This window comes from Larimichthys crocea, chromosome XVIII, assembly GCF_000972845.2.
Source record: "Larimichthys crocea isolate SSNF chromosome XVIII, L_crocea_2.0, whole genome shotgun sequence".
In the NCBI taxonomy this organism is placed as follows: domain Eukaryota; kingdom Metazoa; phylum Chordata; class Actinopteri; family Sciaenidae; genus Larimichthys; species Larimichthys crocea.
The window spans coordinates 13,204,112-13,217,650 of record NC_040028.1 but is presented as its reverse complement, the minus strand read 5'-3'; the positions used below and the strand labels follow the sequence as shown (position 1 = coordinate 13,217,650).

The following is a 13,539-nucleotide window of genomic DNA, read 5'->3' as shown; positions in this document are numbered from 1 at the left end:
CAGTTTCAATTAGGTCATAAAACATCTACAAGACAGTGGCAGAAAGGTAAGAATCTGAAGAATTTGTTTCTTTCTTATATGCAAAACAAAGTAAACAGTGTAGTGCTTGGTTTGGACACCTCTTTTGATGCTCTTGAGTAATCTACATGTTTATTCAATGTATTACATTTATATTTTTGTAATGTTGGAAGAACGAAAACAGTCACAGGCTCACTTTCTGTTTTATCTTTCATTTTTATTTCAAATGAAATTGTCTACCACATGTCCATGATACGCCTCATGCCATGACCTGGAGCCGCTCCAGCCCATGTTCATGAAGTTCCGTACTCTCCAGGCCTGAAGTACATCATCCTGCCTCTGTAGTGGGGCTGCTCTACATCAGCCAGGGCGTCCATCACGTTGCAGGACATGCAGTTGTTCATACGGTAACGGTCCATGATGTTGTCACAGTCCGTCCATCATCTCATACATCTGACCACCGAAGTTCCCCTCGTAATCCTCATCCTGTACTGGCCTCTGTACTGTTTTGAAAAGAGAAATAAATCAATGTCTGCATATCAAGTTTTGTAAGGGATGTCAACTGTATAGGCAGATGTCTTTTTTACCTACCATGGGGATCATACGGCAAGACCTGATACCACGTTCCATCCCCACATCCATGTAGTCAGCATAGTCGCCCCTCCTCATGAAATACTGGTTTCCCATGTAGTTGGGATGGTCGTAGACCATGAAGCAGCCACTCTGCACCCTGCAGGAGTGGCATCTGCTCAGGTAGGAGGAAAAGTCAGAGCAGTCGCTCATGCACTCCCAGGAGCGACCCTGGAAGTTCCTGTCCTGTAGAAGTGACCTGAAAATGAGAGATGCTGTAATTGACTGAAGAAGCACTGACAACATGTATGTTCTCTATAAATAAACACTCATGAAATTTGTAATTTGTGTTTGAAATGAAAGCACCCCCATGCCCATTTCAGTGGTGGTCATGTTGTGCTGTAGGTGAGCTGCTGCTGTTGGTGTTGTTACTGCTGCACTGCTGTCCTGTTTGGTGTAACCCTGGCTTTATACCTGACCAGACACGACCAAACCTTACAGAGTCAGTGGGACCCCATTGTTAAAACCCCTATGTGATATAAAGGCTCTGTCATTGACTGTAGTCAGTGCACACACACATAAACAAAGCACATATGGACACACAAAGCCTCCCCTTTTTCACCAAACAGTTAATAAATATCGCACACATCCCTCTTCCCTTCACCGTTTAGTAGGGCCACCAACGATGCACACTTGGTAGCTCTTTTATCTATTTTTACTTCTGTATATATTGTAACTTACCTTCTGTCTGTTCAAAATGTGTCCCGCCATACAAGAGTCATTCTGTCATCTCACTTCTTGCATTCAGGTGACAAAACGGGGGCATAACCATTGTCATGGCATGATGTGTGCTTTTATTGGTCATGTGAGTAATTATGTGTATGTCATAATGTTTATTTTGTGACATCACAACTGTGTTTACAATGATGAAAATGGTGAAAATATAGATCATCTTTATTTAAAATATATTTGTGTTATGGTAGTGGTAAATCTTTCACATATAATGAAAAATATGTGAATGTACCTGGATAAATAAATGAAAATAACAAAGTATAGTGATATAGTATAATATACTAATACTATACTATACTATAATAGTATAGTATAGCATAGTATAGTATTGTATGGTATAATGTAATTGTCTCTGCTATTGTATAGCATGGTATGGTACAGCATAGCCATACATTTTCTTCCACATTGAAAGACACCTTACAGTCACCAATATACCTGTTAAGTGCTAGTGTTGGGAAGTTCTAGTCTTTTAACTGACTCAAATCACTTACTTTCAGATGGTAAAATGAACTTATCTTTCTTTGAGTCATGTCGTTCATTCACCTGTGCTTACTGCTCTTCACACAGCCTGAGCTGCCATGCAGCTGCTTTGTGGAGAGGGAATGTACTGCATGAAAATGAACGAATCACTAACTGAGACTATTCATTACGAACTTATCTTTCTTTGAGTCATTTCGTTCATTCACCTGTGCTTACTGCTCTTCACACAGCCTGAGCTGCCATGCAGCTGCTTTGCGGAGAGGGAATGTACTGCATGAAAATGAACGAATCACTAACTGAGACTATTCATTACTCCTGATTCATATAAAAGATAAGTTCATATTGAACAATACATTCACGACCGACACACCACTATAAAATAACCCTCTAAAGACCCTAAGCACATTTATGTGTTTTTTGATTTTAATTTCTACCATATTTTTTTATAATTTCTGTATGCATAATGTTGAAAATCTGCCAGGTTGTGTATTTTTGCATGTTCTTGAATTTTTTTATCGTTTTTTTATTTTTAGCCAAATGTAAGTAACGTGAACTAAAATGCTAGCGTTTAAGACCCTACGCACATAAATGTGTGCATTGAAACCCATTAAAACCACTATTTTTGATCCTGCTCAAATACAAAGTATAAAACATGCATATTCTCATTCTCCGCTTCATTTGAGCAGGGCCGGTTTTTGCTATGGGCAATGTGGGCGACTGCCCAGGGTGCCAATCTATGTGAGGGCGCAGAGCGCCCTGAAAAAAACAAAAAAAAAAAAAAAACTCGTAAAGTAATAAAAAGAAAAAAAAAAAAAACTCGTAGTTTTCTATACCGCTCATTTCCACGTCAAGTTAGTGGACTGGGCGCCCTCATTACTGCTGAGAGTCATACAGGTTGTGCGTGTGTCAGAAGAGGGAGCGAGGGATAGACTGATCCCAGGTGGCAGGTGTGGAAATGTATAATAATGTTTGATATAAAATGACGTGTGTTAAATGTATCTGGTAAGTTATAGGTCACACAGAGTATATTGCTTTTGAGTGTTGTGTAACTAGTGTGGTTATATTATCTGAAGTGCCTATAATCATTTAAAGATATTAAACTGTGTGATTATGTTGAACTATTGATTTTAAGAAGTGCCTAATAATCATTTAAAGATATTAAACTGTGTGATTATGTTGAACTATTGCTTTTAAGAATGTTGTATAATCAGCAGAGTGTTTTTGCAGAAGTTGCTGTTTGTGTCTGAGTGCAAGCCTACGCCTGAGGTCTGTGTGTGAGCACAACTAGAAACTGTTACAAAGCAACTGAATCTAGGCACAGAGTGTACTCAGGACACGATGGTCCGAGAAAAGGGCCACACATACACCCAGGCGTCGGCTGCACTCAGCAGACTACCCTGTATGAAGATAATAACAAATATGTAACCGCTTGTGTTAATTAATAAAACTAGCTGGAGCCTGAGAGGCTCAGAACTCAGCTGGGTGTGATGGTGAACGACTGCGGAGTCTGTCAAAGCTGTGTTCTCCCTCTTGCAACAGGTGAAATGGAGTAATGTCTTTGTCTCTTTAAACTCAATATCTCTCTGCTCTACATCAGGTCTACAGAATTCGGGGTGGTTTGAATCACCACAACACAGGCCACACAACACAAACTGCTTCCAAATAAATTGTATTTCATTCATTGAATTAACATAGACCCATATATCTACATGTAATTAATTGGGTTATGTGAAAAATTTAAATAATAATAATAATCTGTTCAGTCATCTATGTGACCTCACGTGACTCCGGTTGATTGACGGACCGACGGTGTTGGCAAAGGTATAGTGGTTAATGATGTCGAGTCTTCATCATGGACCAAAGTAAAAAACCAAAACCCAGTTTGACAACGGAGAAAAAGAGAAAGAGGAGAAACGGCCAAAGATAAAGGTATGCAGATTTCTGTGAGTGACAGCAGCTATAGGCTATTTATTAGCCTCTTGGTAATATGTTGCTATTAGCCACAGAGGATGACTGTATTTGGTCGTATTTAGTTTTGCTGAACTAGCAACTATTAGAATTGACATCATGTCATGCAACTAATTTCACCCATAGGCAACATAGTCTGGTTTGTGTTTGTTGTGGAATTTTTTATTACTGTACACTTATGCTAACTTAAACTACTTCTAATATACGTTGACATGACATTTTGTAAGCTACATGTGATTGCTTTTTAATAATGTCACAGGAGCGTCTCTCTGACTTGCCATCATCCGCATCAATTATACAGTTGCACAACAGATTTCGTATGATGATGATTTTGCATCAAAAAAGGCTAGAAAAGTCAAGTTGTGGATTGCACTTCACACCTGTAGTTAATGTTAAGTTCGCCCAGGGCGTAAATGTGCCAGGACCGCCTCTGCATTTGGGCCTGGGGCTTTAAGTGTGCGTTGAGCTGTTTCCTTGTGGTGACTTCATTTTTGCTATACAGTTGTTCCTCGCTATAACGCGGTTCACTTTTTGCGGACTCACTGTTTCGTGGATTTTTTTAGTGTAATTTTGCATGCTTTTTTTTACAGCGTACTGTACAGTATGAGTGCGCATTGTGTTCTGCGTCCTAAATTGGCTAAAGGCCAACTCACACCGGACGCGGAACGGAAGCGGAACGGCACCGCCGCGGTCACCGTAGCAAATAGAATCCAGTCTAGTCAATGAGAGCACTCACACCGGGCGCGATCAGACGCGGATCAGAAGCGTCCCAGAAGCGGCTCTCCGCGCCACGCCGCGAGCTTTTTCGCAAGATTTCTATTTCTTCCGCGAGCCGCGGCTGAACCTCGTAAATTTCAACAGACCACTGCGCACCAGACAGGAAATCCGACACAGAATCAACATAATAAACTTCCGCCCCCCTTCAAAATAAAACACAATACACAGTTCATGTGCTTTTTACAACTTCACATCAACGTGACGTCTGACCGTGGCCCAGGTGATCAAAGATCGATCAAAGGGTCTCAACGAGAGACTAATTGTTGAAGTGGAACAACACACAATCCTTTATGACACAACAGATGCTTTTTATAATCTCCCCCCCCGGAGAAGCAAAGTCAGCTGTTTATTGTTGTTTTTTTTCACAGTTTATCGCGGGGTCTCGGGTATGTTCAGGATTCTCGCGTGATCTCGGTGAATACGGCCGGCTCGCTCCGCTTCCGTTCCGCGGCTGATCCGCGTCCGGTGTGAGTTGACGCCGGGACGCGTTCGGTGTGAGTCTCGTGTAAGGGAGAACCGCACATGTGTTTTGCGTCCTGATTAAGTAAGGGAGTACTGTACAAAATGTGCGTAAAAAGGTGTATAAAAGTGTGTGGTTAGGGGTTTTACGGCCTTAAAACTTATTGCGGGTTATGTCAAAGGGAGGAAAATACTGCTTTTTCCGATAGAGGGTGTCATATATTCAGTGGCGATGCAGTTGAAGATGTTTAAAGAAAAACTCTGCCGACACTGTCTTAGTTGTATAACAAATTTATTACAATAAATTCAGTATCGTAACAAGGAAAACGTTACTTGGAGAGCCCTTGGCCGAATGATGAGACTCTCCTGATCTATGTGGGACAAGCACTTCCATTACAATCAAAATAACTCACCCCAAGACATGCAATAAAATAAGCGAGTCAGAGGGACAGATAGATAAGAGAAATTCCTTTCCCAGGATACCCCACCTATGGGCCTTAACCTTTGACCTGACCTCTTATCTATCCAGTTAAAAGAAACCATATAAAACCCCCTCAACCTACATCACATCTTAAACATCAACACATCTGACAGCGGCATCAAGATCCAAATAACCTCAGAGTCAGGAATTGACCAAACAAGTATCTTGATGTAAACCATATTATATAATAGTATCAGCATTAGTATGTGACTATGCATTTATGTGCAGACACCTCAAGGGCACTGGCACTACAAACCCCCCCCCCCAGGGATGGGAATCAGACCATTTCTTGTTGTGTTTCAATTCCATTTCGTTTGGCAGTTTATCTAATGATTCTCTTATCGATTCCAGCAAGCACAACAAATTACGTCACGTAACTTACGCAAGTTTCGCACATGCAGTGCAATCAGTAGTAAACAATGTCACCCACTCGGTTCAAACGCCCCAAAGTTTGGCTGCATTTTACCAAAACAGATGGCAACAGGGCGACTTCATCATTGCAAAGTGGAGATAACAGCGTCGGGAGGGAACACGACAAACATGCAGAAACATTTGCGCACACAACATGCCATATTTTTAAATAAATGTCGTGTTTTTGACACGCTTCGGACTGGAGATGAATCTCAACCTAGCAGCAGAGGCAGCAGCCAGGCTATGACCACCTCTGTGGTTACTATGGAAGGTACGGAAGGTAAATAACACACTGCCTACCATGTAGCGCGATGTACTTCTTTGTTAAACATGCTATAACAGTTACATTAAACGAATGCCTTCTGCATTACATTTAGAAGATGACCATGACGAGAGAAAGAGTCTGGCTGGCTCAGAGGCTGGCAGCTGTACTAGTACTCGCTCGAGTTCACTACCTCCTTGAGATGATGCTGATCAAACTGTTCTCCTTTTTTTCCCAAATGAGAATCGATAAGAAAATCGATAAAGAATCGAATCGTTAAGCAGAATCGATAATAGAATCGGAATCGTAAAAATCTTATCAATTCCCATCCCTACTCCTCCCTCAGCACAAGTGTGTGCGCACGCACGTGTCCACGGCATACACGTTGCATTACCTTAGGACCCAAAGCCCAAAGCGCAGTGAGCTTTGAAGTGGCATTTTTCATTACTTTTCCATATCCTCTGTTTCATGTGTATTTTTAAAAAAATTTTTAAATCTTTTTTAGGCCTTTAATGATAGTACAGCTGAAGATAGACAGGAAGCAGAGGGCAGTGAGAGGGGAAGTGACACGCAGTAAATGGCCGTCCGATGCGGGACTCGAACCGGGCCAGATGCGCTTAGCCCACTACGCCCCCGACCACCCCTTTCATTTGCATTTTTTATGCAAATGTTCAAAGCACCACAACATTTTTTGTTAATAAATAAAATGTAAAACACACATCTACCAAGGGGTCCTGCACAACTTTGAAATTAACAAAACACAGTACCTTTCCCAGTACATGAAAGTTAGAGTACCAAAACAGGTCGTGATTTTGTTTACACACCTGCAGCACGTTACACATAAGCGCAAAAGAGGACCAGAGCTTCTCATTTCTCATTTGGCATGATGGCGAAACATTACAATACAGCAGAAACGCTTGCAGCGATAATGGATCCCATGGATCACAAATCGGACGCATCCGTAACCTCGGAGAGTGATACGGATACTGCGGAGGAAGATCAGGAATTCCTCCCGGGGGCTGACTCATCCGACACCAGCTCCACCGACTCAACAGACAGTGGGGAAGCAGATCCACCAGCCCCAGCGGACGAGTCGTGGAGGTTCAGAAATGGTGAAATCCAATGGGCGCCCATGAATGCCAGGACGCTCCAGTACCAGCCTACAGGAAACACCCCAGGACCCACCTGCTATGCGGTGTCCAGAGTTGGGGAGCTGGGTCAAAGCTTTGATTTATTTTGTACCATGAAGATGAGAAATCTTGTCGTGCGCTACACGAACCTACATGGGAGGAGAACGATCCACGGATGGACGGACCTGGATGCCACCACAATTCGGGCATACATCGGGCTACCTTCTTTGGGCTGGCATGTACAGGTCCCATGGCGAAGCCACCCTCAGCCTTTGGGATACCGAGTCCGGACAGCCCATTTTCCAGGCGACCATGTCACGGAAAATGTTCATTATGATCAACAGGGTCCTGCGTTTTGATGACCACCTGTCCAGACCGCGGCGCCGGGCAGAAGACAAGCTGGCCACGATTAGGGAGTTGTGGGACCTGTCGATAGCCTGGCTCCCGCTCATGTTCAACCCTGGAACTGATGTCTGCGTTGATGAGTAACTGGTGCCCTACCGGGGACGGTGTAACATTAGGCAGTACATGCCCATGAAGCCGGGCCAGTATGGCCTGAAAATGTGGGTAACATGTGACGTGGAGACATCCTACGCCTGGAGGGTTGCGGTCTACACCGGGAGATCAGCTGGTGCACCTGTAGAGCGCAACCAAGGGCGGAGGGTTATCTTAGAGATGACGGAGGGCCTGAGTGGAGCGACTGTCACATGTTACAGTTTTTTTTCCTCCTACGGGCTGGCAGAGTAGCTGCAACAGAGAAAGATTGCCCTGGTTGCCATGCTCCAAAAAAACAGACCGGAGCTTCCCCCAGAGCCCCTGAGGATAAGAGGGAGAGAGGCCCGCTCCTCCGTCTTTGGATTCACAGCGACACACACCGTGGTGTCGTACTGCCCGAGGCGAGGCAAAAATGTGCTTCTGATGAGCACAAAGCACCGGAAATCTCCAGTGGGGAGAAAAGGAAGCCGACCATAATCCTCGATTATAACAGAGGGAGTGGACACAATGAATGAGGTATGTTTACGCAATCCATAAACACACACACGTGTTATTATTATTTTATTTTTATTATTATTCAGAATTTATGTGCTATGTTATATGTCTGAAATGTTGTACTATTCAGCATTTCTTATGTTTAAAAAAGGGTTTCATTATCTTTGTTCTGAATCTGTTCCTTTTTTCCTTATTTCCTTTTTTTGTTTTGTAGATGATCGCAACATACTCTTGCAGAAGGAGGACCAGACGGTGGCCCTTGGTGATCTTCTTCAATGTAGTGGACATCAGTGCCCTGAACAGGTACATCATATGGAAAGCCATCAATCCCACGTGAAATCAGGGAAAGTCATACAAATGTAGGGTCTTGCTTGAGGAGCTGGGGAAGGCGCTGATAGTCCCATAAATGGCACGGAGACAGCGCCTCCCTAAAGCACCAGGTCCGGCCAGCCTCGTCTTAGAGGCTAAGGCCCAAGTGGGCTCAGCGCACCACAGGAACCACCCCCCGCACCTCCAGGGCAAGGAGGCAGTGTGCACTCAAAATGTGCTCAACCACTGTTCAAGGAACATTACTGCACAATCTGCAGCCCCTGCCTCCCATGAAATGTTGTGTACTGTTATGTTAGATTGTTGTTGTTTATTATTGTTATTCATATTGTTCTTGATCCGTTTTATGTTGTATGTTATAATAAATAGTGGAAATGTCAATATGTGAGGTTTTTTGTTACAGCACAAAAAGGGTTAAAAAAAAACATTAATATTTGATATATGATTAGGACTGATGCTGGTTTAAAAAATATTAAGATTTTATAAAGATTTTTATAGCTTGATATGTTCATGCACACATTTATGTGTCGAAAGGGTCTTTAACGTAAGTATTTTACGAAATATGACACTACAAAAAAAATAAATAAACAAAAATAAATAATGCATATAAATAAATATTGCTGCTAATCTTTGACATACACCAAGATGCAATAATCAAAACATTAATAATCCAGTTTGCATGAAGTATATTAAAAATAAGTCATTTTTTGCGTTTTTAGACCAAAAAATTGAGGTGCATCATGACAAACACTTGGCCATTTAAGGGTTCAAAATAAAAGAAAGTCATGAATATTTGATATGTATGATTAGGACTGAAAAGAAAGTCATGAATATTTGATATGTATGATTAGGACTGATCTAAAAAAATATTTTTAAAAAACATCAAAAAAATAATCATTTATAAGATTTTTATAGCTTGATATGTTCATGCACACATTTATGTGTCAAAGGGTCTTTAACGTAAGTATTTTGGCGGACTGTGGGAGGAAGCCAGAATACCTGGAGAGAACCCACAGAGACCCGTGGAGAACATGCAAACTCCACACAGAAAGTCTGCAATCGAGGTTCAAACCAGGAATCTTCTTGCTGTGAGGCGACAGTGCTAACCACTGCGTGGTATAGTATAATATAATATAGTATAGTATAGTGTAGTATATAATAGTATAGTATAGCATTGTGAAAGGGTGTGAAAGGGTGCAAAATATGGTCACCAGTATCCAGTTACACTGAATTTACAACCCCAACTGGCGAACAGGTATCTTTTGAAGACCTGGTCAAGGCGAAGCACTACATCGAGACCAATCTGCGCCCACAAGAGACGGAGGGAGAGTAACAGATAATTCACAGGGCCATAACAGGTATCTTATGCTGCATATTAACATTGCAGTAGACTGCACACGCTGACTTATATGTTGACTGGTTACCACACTGCAGTTGGATGCATTTTATGTGGACTATCGACAAGGCTAAGAACATTTTTGAGTTGTCTGAGGAATATAAATGGGGATTTTAAAAAAAAGAAAAAGAACCTGGACTGAGGATCTATGATGAATAATTATGCATAGCTTCCTACAGTATGTGAAGGGTTTATGTTGACACCATGTGGAGAATATCTTATTTAAAATGTTAATATTTTTCTTTTTGTTCATCTTTCTCCACCACGTAAGTGTAAGTACTCGATGTTTAAGTCTCAATTTGTTACTATAACCCTAATAGTGCCATTTCTTTATTGTCTAATTTACTTAATGAATGGGGACTTTAACTGTGTCCTTCATGCCCAGCTAGACAGATCAAGTGTAAGGTCAAACAACACTCTCTCGTCAGCCGCAGTGGTTATTAAATCCTTCCTTCGCTCTTATGGCTTGTCAGACCCTTGGCAGATAAAAAATCCAACTACAAAGCAATTCTCCTTCTTCTCTCCCATGTATCACAGTTACTCCAGGATTGATTATTTTATTGTCAATAACCAACTACTACCTTAAATTTCCAACAGTGAATTCACAGTATAGTATTATCAGATCACTGCCCAGTGCAGTTGGATATAATTTTTCCAGCCAATGTAGCACCCCAACGAACTTGGCGGCTAGACCCCCAATTACTTTTATGTAATCATTGTAGAACATATCTCAACAATCAGATCCTCCTTTTTGGAAATTAATGACACTCAGGATGTATCAAGTTTTGTGGGAGTCTATGAAAGCTTACATTAGAGGCCAAGTTATCTCTTATGTGGCACACAGGGATAAGGAGCGTTCCAGACAACTTAAAGAGCTGGCTGACAAAATTGCAGGTATTGACTATGCTCTTTCACCTACGCCAGATCTCTTTAAGGAGAAATTACTGTTGCAAACTAAGTTTAATACACTCATGACATAAAAAGCTGAAAAAAATATTTTTAAATCCAAACAGGTATACTATGAACATGGAGATAAAGCGGGGAGGCTCCTTGCACTTCAACTTAAACAACAGTCAGCTGAACAAATTATCCCAGGACTCGACACAGGTGCTGACTTGATATCCCACAGCCCTCGAGTCATTGATGACCAGTTTAAACAATATTATTCTACTCTATATCAATCTGAGGTAGATAGTAGCTCATCAGAGATTCACTCGTTTCTTGATTTGCTCGATATCCCAAAGCTTTCCCTGGATGCTCAGTCACTTTTAGAGCAGCCATTGTTGCTTGAGGAAATAGCAAATGCTATCAGGTCATGTCGGACAGGAAGGGTGCCAGGACCGGACGGATTCCCCATGGAGTTTTACAAGCAATTCTCTTCAAAACTCGTACTCATCCTTAAATCTGTTTATGATGAATCTTTGACCAATGGAAAATTACCGCAAATGCTCACCGAGGCCACAATTTCAGTCTTAGTAAAAAAAGTAAGGATCCTGTACAGTGTAGCTCATACAGACCAATAAGTCTTCTGTGTTGCAATTCTAACATTTTTAACCTAAAACCCTTGCACAACGATTAGACCCTGTAATTCCCACAATTATTAATGAGGACCAAACAGGCTTCATTCCGGGACGGCAATCATTTTTTACCATGAGAAGATTATTTAATGTGGTATTTTCCCCTCAGCCAACTGCACAGCCTGAAGTTATTTTGAGCCTTGACACTGAAAAGGTATTCGATAGAATTGAATGGACCTTTCTTTTTGCAGCCTTACAAAAATTTGGAATGGGGCACACTTTCTGTAGGTGGATCAGAGTCCTATATTCACACCTTTGGTGGCACTCAGGACGAATGGCCTGATCTCAGAATACTTTTCGCCCCACAGAGGCACAAGACAAGGTTGCTGTCTGTCGCCCTTCCTGTTTGACATTGCAATCGAACCACTGGCAGTTGCTATTAGATCAGATTGCAGGATTAAGAGTATATCCAGGGGTGAAACTGACCATAAAACCTTGCTTTATGCTGATGATCTGCTTTTGCAAATATCAGACCCAATTGAGAGCATTCCCCATCTTCTCCACTGGCTGCAAAAATTCAGTAGCATATCAGGGTATAAAGTTAATTTATCAAAATCTTTATTATTTTCATTGAATAATCTGGCAAAACAGATCACTTCTGCGTCTCCCTTTGTCTTGTTGCTAGTGTGTTTCGTTTTGTGTGTCCGCTACAGTTCTTGTCCTAAGTCCACAGCCAAAGTAATTGTCTTCAAACCTGTTTTCACCTTAGCGTTGTTCCTCTTAGGAGTGATTTTGCTTTGTATTGTTCTTAGTTCAGTTTAGAGATTTCTAGTTCTAGATATTTAGTTCAGACCTTTTGTTTTTTTCTCCTCAGGAGTGATTTATGTTTCTCGTCCTCAGATTAGTGTGCCTCCAGTTTCAGGAGTGATTTTTTAGTTTAGTTTAGTTTAGTTTAGCATTTTCTTTATTAGATTAGGTTATCCTCCGGCTGGAGCGTCTTTTGTTTGAGTCAAGAGTTTTCTTAGTCATAGATAGTTTGAGTAGTACTTCCTCCAACTGGAGGGATTATTATTTTGATACCTTTCATATCCGGTTTATTTGCTCTCCTTGGAGCTGGAGTTTTCATAGCTTTTGTCATAGCATTAGGAGGTTTCATAGCACTTTGTAAGGGATGAACTTTGCTGCCACTTAATAAAGCCTGCTGTTTTTCACACCATCTCTGCGCCTGAGTCCTGTGTCCTAGTCTGGTCTCTGAGAGTTAGGTGGTCCCACTAAAAATCAAAACACCTGAACTGAACTCTAATCTAGTGGTCCAAAACTCGATTAAGATCTGGGTTCAGTTCAGAAAAGATTTTAATTTGACAAGTATATGTAGCTTCTCTCAAATAATGTTTAATCATCTTTTTGCACCTTCTCAAATAGACCAGGGGCCTCATGTATGAATACTTGCGTGGATTTCCTACTAAAACTTGCCGTACGGCAGAACCCGGAAACTGTCGTACGCACAAAAATATTCAGATGTATCAAAGTGTGCGTTCGCATGGATCCAAGCACGTTTCTTTTGTACATCCCAATCAACGTGGAATTGAGCGCATGTGCAACTCCTCCCTGTCCACGCCCCATTTACATATGCAAATCTATTTAAATAGGCCCTGGACCTGAGATTCACCTCTTTGTCCGATCAGATAACGCGATGAACAAAGGAAAGAAAAGGAATTTTACAGAGTCTGAGCTAAAGATTCTAGTGAATGAAGTGGAGATTCTGTTTGGTTCCCTGTCAACAGGGATAAATATGACCAAAAAAAGACGTGAGTGGGAGCGTGTGTGTGAGGCTGTAAATGCCGTGGGATCCGAGCAGCGCACACACAGGTGTGGACAGGTGTGGCGCTGCGGCTGACATTTTACGCCCGCTTTTACTGACAAGAATACTGAACACAGGGAGACAATCAGGGGCTTGTTAG

At 41.7% G+C, this 13,539-nt stretch overlaps 2 pseudogenes; one reads left to right on the top strand and one right to left on the bottom strand.

The window, feature by feature from the left end:
• Window positions 1–311: 311 nt before the first annotated feature.
• LOC113748188 (gamma-crystallin M3-like) lies at window positions 312–981 on the bottom strand (annotated as a pseudogene).
• A 6,165-nt stretch (window positions 982–7,146) lies between these two features.
• LOC113748187 (piggyBac transposable element-derived protein 4-like) lies at window positions 7,147–8,320 on the top strand (annotated as a pseudogene).
• Window positions 8,321–13,539: the final 5,219 nt, after the last annotated feature.